Consider the following 6,596-nt stretch of genomic DNA (forward strand, 5'->3'; position numbering starts at 1 on the left):
GGCTTGCATGCTAGTACATTTGGTAGGCTTAATAACTGGTTGAATGGCCATTACCAGACAGACATTTCTACTTACAGTAAAGCAAGTCCTGTCTTAATAAATCTTTTTTTCTTTTCCTTACCAGTGATAAGGAGCTAAAAACAGTAACAAACATGTTGAATGTCAAATTATGGTTATGAAAGGTCTTATCAGGTCAAAACAATTGACTGATCTAACAAGACTAATTTAATAAAGATTTATGTAAGATTCTTCCCTTGCCCCACCCCTCCAAAAAAAATCAAACCAACTAATAAAAGTACAAAGGTAGATTAAAATATGGTTTAGCTTTAGTTCATATAAAAAAGAGTCAAGGGCTTTGGTCAGTTACACACAGCAGTGCATAGCAGCTTCCGAGAAAGCTCTGTCTTGTTACTTTGCCTGTATTACTCTATACTTGTCCTGTTACTCTAGCCTATATTACCAGAACTGTGTCACCTAGCCTGAGGGAGGAAATGATATTCCTTCAGTTTTCATCAGTTTACAGTGTGTTGTGTAGCGCTTTATTTTGAGGCACCTCAATGTAGAAGATTTGAGAGGAGCAAGACCTATAAACACTGTCAACTGAGGAATAAGTGTCTATAGAAATTAGAGATGTTTTGCCTAATGATTAAAGATTCAGGAAGCCAGGATAACTCTTCAGATCTTAATAGTTCTATATGGCCTCAAGCATCCAAAACCTGCAAGCAGGAACCTCAGAAAGATAAGTTTTTGCCACAATGTCTAGTAGTTAGGAATGTCTCAATCTAGGTTAGGTTAACTCGGAAGACTGTGAGGGCTTTGACGTGAGAGAACTTTAAGCAAAGGTCATGGCTGCTGACAGAGGGCCTAAGCTACAGATGGGAAGTTAATTAGATGACCCTGAATTCACTATAATTCTGCCAACTCTTCAGTGAATTTTTCGGGCAGTCTTAGCCTTAGTTGAAAATCTACAGTAGGCCAAGATAGTCATTTGAAACCCTCAACCTACCCCCAGTATGATCTTCCTTATGTGCCATAGGTAAGCGCTCCTCCTCCCTCAGATACTCACCATCAGCTGTATCACTGACCTCCCACAGATATGCTCTAATGAGACATTCTTATGCTAAATGAAATGCAAATGTTTGTCTTTTAAGCTTTGTCTCTGGACTTAGGCTCTGCCTCATATTCTTTAGGCACCGTTTTCACTCTAGCCCTTGGTATGGCAACTAATGCCTGCGAATGTAGCCTCAGAGCACTTCTGTTCAGCTCCACCAGGAATCTCTTGATTTCTGCCTCTTAGCACTTCTCACCACCGCCTCCACCACTGCCTCCCTAATGCCTGCCGAAACTTGTTCAGCTATTTTAATCTCTGGAAAGCTGGAAGTAAGATGCAGTTAATATCGCATGAAGCATTCACCAATGGGAAACAGAATTTGCTTGATAAGTATTCTCCCTTTGCATCCCTTGAGTGAATAACTCTCAGGTGAATTATCATCAGCTCCTCAGATGTTTCCATGTGGCTTGAGTTTCAGCTGTCCACAGTGGTAAAAAAAACTTTAATAACACACCCTTGGATTATTTTTCCTCTCTTCCCTGTCCTCTACTTTCATTCTTTGTGATCGTTTTCTAAAATAAACTATATGCAAGTTGTTGTGTTAGATTTGACCTATTAAGGAAACGTAGACTAAAATAATTTATACTTATGAGAGACATTACCCATTTAAGAATTTCAGAAATTAGTGAACAGATGTAGAAATTTTCACTGCAAATTTAGCTGCTTATCTCTTTATAAGGTCAGTATTGACCTCTCTCCTTAGCTATGTTCTATCATAGGCTATAACCAAATGATATAAATGCAATTGTGAGCAATGGAACAGTTTTTCTCGGCAGAATCTAAAAGCACATGACACAATCTCCCTTGGAAATACTTGTAGCACAGGAAGGAGAGTTCATGAAAGAGCCAAGAAATAAAGCTGATTTGAAGTTAAAAAGAAGCATCTCTTCAGGAAGTCACATACTCCTTGAATATTCAAAAAAAAAAAAAAAAAAAAAAAAACCCAAAACTATTTGCTTTTCTTAAAAACTTCACATCATAAACTTTGAGTAATTTATGCAATTATAATATTCTACATCCAAAATGAGATTTCACAGCCCTTCATCCAAGAGAAACAAGCCTTGGAATAATTTTACTCTGAAGTCCCTAAATAACATAAAATGCAATTCACAGAATCACATTACCACTGGGAGAATCGATAATTTTTTTTCAATAAATGAGTTTAACAAAAAGGATTTAATTTAATCTCCAAGTTTATAAGGGTAATGCTTGTTTTCTGCAACTATTAGCATACTCATTTCAGGTTAACTGCATGAATAATATCATCTAAGCTGTTTCTAATGATTGATCTATGTAATAAAAAACAAATTCCTGTATACTCCAATCCTTGGAAGAAATTAAAGCTCTTTGCCAGCATTCGTCAAAGTCCCACAGTATGTACCATGAAATGCTCAGAGGAGTCAGTTCTGGATTCTCATGAAAGCACACAGTTTGTACAAAACTCCAGCTGTCTATAGTAGAGAAAGATATGGACAACAGGATTTTTCATTGTAACATTCTTATCTCACCATTCCCTTCCTGCAGGTCTTCTCATCACCCAGTGCTCTCAGGCTCTCTGGGTTGCTCTGGTCTTTCTATTTAACCTCTTACTGACACCTCCTCTGCCTTCTTCCTCTTTCCCACCCAGCCTTCTAACAGCACTCACCTGTGCTGCATATTGTCCCTTACCAAGTGCTATTGTGTGGGAGCATCATCTGTTCAAAGGCACCAATTTCCTCCTTCCAACATACTTGCTAAGGAGAAATGAAGGAGAATGTCCATGATCCCCAAATCAACATTTCTGAAAAAAACACTGTTCTTTGGCAAAAAACAAAGTGTCAGAATTTCTGTGAAGTCTTCTGTTTAGAACTGTTCTGGCTGAGTCTGTGGTATATCAACTGTAAAACGCACCTACATTTTTTGCCTGGTCTACTTCCTGTTTAAGAAGCTGTAAGAGTGCATGCAGCCCCCAGGGAAACTGCAAAGCATGAGGTTATAGATAGGAGAGCTGACAACTTCTATCATTTACTTCCTGACATCATAGCCTGTGGCTTTAGAAGAAAAGTGACTGCAATTTTCAAACATGCACACACACACACGCTCTCTCTTTCTTTTTGCTTCTGCTAAACATTAACCAAATCAAATATTCTCAGAGCAGAAATAAGAAAGCAAGTGCCAGTTCTCAAATATTGGGAAGACAAACCTATTTAACTTATTTGGCTTGAATAACTGTCCCATACTACCAAGAGCAAATAATCATTTCTCCTTCTGACAGATATAAAGTCTTGATATTTTGGGACTGTATTGTGTTTCTGTTTCCTTTAGGAGAAATTTCCTGTTCATAGGGATAGTCAGTGGCTTGGCAATCTCCAACTCACTTCTATTATTATAAAAAGGTAGAATTTGATTTTATATTTTATAATAAATCTTTCAGAAAACCACTGCTTCTTTCTCATTCATCATGGAATCAAAAGATATGAGGTAGAGAAGAGACTCTCAGACTTATTACCTCTGTATGTTACAGCTGGAAAGACAGAGATCCAGAAAAATAACGTGACTTGCCTGAGCTCATGTAGCTAGATGTGGACCCTCAAGAAAACACATTTTGTATAGATCTCTGTGAATCTGATGTCATCTCTAGGAAAACAGACTGCCTTTCTTCTCAGTAAGAGATCGTTGCAGAAGCACAGCGTACATTGCAACGACTGTCCATCCATCAGTGAAAGTCACTGGCACTTGCACGCTTTCCTCCTTCAACCTTATCTTTAAATCATGTTTATGCCTGTATAGAGTAAGAATTGGCATTTAGATTTTGAGGTGTCCTCTATGGCCCCATACATTTCTTCCTAAAGATTTGAAGTAACTGTACGTGCTGGAAGCTACACCAGGATATAGGGACAGAGAGCTGATTAAATCATCACCATAAAGTGTTACAGGCTAGTGGGGATTATCTACATGTAGGTAAATAATTTTAATTCAATGGGACAAGTACTTTAATAAGGATATGCTTACTGATGCCATGGGAATCACAGTTCTCTGCCTAGCAGGACTTCTCCGTCTTTCTCGTTCTGAGGAGATATCATTATTGTGATTTAAACTAAATTCAAAGTTACTAAATAAAAGCCAGTCAGATTAAATTTTTAGGACATAGGTTTACTTTTTTTTTAAGGCTAGAGGACGTACGATTGTCAACCAGATAATCTTTTTAAAAGTCCTTTAAGATGCATTAATAAAAATTTTGGTTTTGTGAGTCTGGGGCCTAGGCAGTATTCCTGCCCTGTAACTAATGTAATACTAAATTACCAAATTTATTTCCCTTCTTTTTGTTAAATTGTCACACATATACATGAACAATTGCAGATCATGGAAAAATGATTAAACACTGAAAAATAATAGGACTAAAATAGTGTCCCAACTCACTTTCAATAAAATACCAAACAAAATACAAGTCAATGAAATTCAGGTAAATTTAAATGATCACTACCTCCATCAAGATAATTTTATTCATGCAAAGTACTTTGCTATTAGAATATCTCAATACATAAAATGTGATACAAATGGGTCTAATAGGAAAACTTATATAAAAATCTCAAAAGATGCTGAAAAACCATCTGATAACTTTCGACATGAATTTCTTTTCTTTTTTTCTCATGTCAGATGAGTAATGTACAGATGTTATAACAAGATTTGAGGGAGGTGCGTCTCACACCTAAGGATAAAAACCCAATCATCGTGTTTATGACTCACAAAAGGATCTCAACATAAATTTTTTGACGGGAAAACACGTTAGAAAACTAGGAATAAATATGTAATTCTTCAACATGATCTCTAAAAACATTTATCTTAGTGGTTACACATTAGAAGCATGTCTATCAAAATCAGAAACATGAAAATTACACACATTATTGCTATTACAATGTTATGGTAATAATTTTCTAGAAGTTATGGCTAATTCAGTAAGACATGAAACAAAAACAGAAGTCTAAGTGCTTTTCCATTGTAGCACTCACTACATTTGTAATTAAATAATGATTATATGGTCACTTGTCACCACCCTTGTAAAAACATATGAATGGGAACTAGGTCTGTATTATTTATTAAGGAATTGCAATGCCCAGAAAAATACCTTTTATAAGAAAACATGAAATAGATATTTATTAAATGAACAAAGCAGAACTTCAGGGTATGGCTTAGTAAGGAGGTTAATAAATCGTCTCCCAAAAGCAACTGTGAAGCTAAATAAAAATGACATAAAAACTATGTCTGTGCTCATATGTCTATGCTCTACCAAAAGCATAGACAATTGGGGAAGCATTTGTTCTTAAAAACCTGTAGAATTGTGAAAGTTAGTAGGAGCTTAGGACATTTTTTACAGGGACGACTCCAAAGCTCCTGGCAGTCTGATTGACATTGATGTTTTGTGAGAGTGGGACAGGCTGTGACAACTAGTAGTTTTGCTACCATGGTCATACAGGGTACACTTGATGTGGAGAGCTGCACCATGCCCATGCAGCAATGTCAGTAAAAGTGACAGTCTTGGCAGAGGGCAGTGGAATGGATCAATGATTCTTCTAATCTGAGGTTTTTGTTGGGACAAACATAAGATTGGCTAGGCTATACACATCCACGGCAGAAACCAAGATGGCCCAAGCCCTCTACATACTACTGGCCAACACTGAGGCTGCACACACACAGAAGACATGCAAAAAAGCCCATTGGAAAGAAAAGTCTGGAGAAGAATTGAAAACAGCCTGAAGTTTGTACGTGGTACTCTTCCCAAACATAAATCCGTCAACAGAAACCTTACTGGATTAAGTGTTTTGAGTATAGCCTCTGCCCAATCATTGGTTGACCACGCTACACAGAAAGAAAATGATCCCTCTTAAGTCCAACATGAAAACAATAATAACTTTAAAAAAAAAAAAAAAAAAAAAAGAAACAGGGACAAGCAGCCATTGGGAGGACCAGTTTTACAGATTTGGCCCACACAAGCTACTCAACAAACAAACAAAACAACAAAAGCAAATGTCAGGAAAGAAAACCATGACCCAGAGTTGCTATATTATCAAAGTCTAATATTCAATAAACAATGTTACGGGATATATGAAGAAATAAGACTCATATTCAAGGGAGGGAGAAAAAAAGCAGGCAGAAGAAACTGAATCTGAGGGTCTCATTTGTATCTTCTGCCTTTTCCAGCTTTTCTCAATCTGACCTTGGCAAACCAGCCTTCCTTGGTTGGTAGAGTTAGACAGTATAGGAGAGAGAGGCACAGAGGAAGGAAGGAAGCAGGTTTCCATTCTTTTCTGCTTTGGGCCATGTCTCTGACCATGTCTGCTATAAGGTTTCAGGCTCACTGGAAAGCCCTAACCGCTAATAACAGATTTTTCTTTTGTCCTTCTGGTCCTGGAGACAGAAGGGCTGCCTGATGTGGCTACCCCTGGGTTTCCCCACTAACTCATTTGCTCCTTATCTCTTCTAATTTCTTTGAGCAATCTTCCCCCTA

The 6,596-nt window shown here is 37.4% G+C and overlaps 1 non-coding gene across 1 annotated transcript; it reads right to left on the reverse strand.

The window, feature by feature from the left end:
• Positions 1-4,741: 4,741 nt before the first annotated feature.
• Positions 4,742-4,845, reverse strand: LOC116527053. The gene has a single exon (XR_004258365.1). It is a non-coding gene; the product is annotated as a small nucleolar RNA U13 (small nucleolar RNA).
• Positions 4,846-6,596: the final 1,751 nt, after the last annotated feature.

Source organism: Sapajus apella, unplaced genomic scaffold (assembly GCF_009761245.1).
Source record: "Sapajus apella isolate SASKATOON/1434 unplaced genomic scaffold, GSC_monkey_1.0 scaffold52, whole genome shotgun sequence".
In the NCBI taxonomy this organism is placed as follows: Eukaryota; Metazoa; Chordata; class Mammalia; order Primates; family Cebidae; genus Sapajus; species Sapajus apella.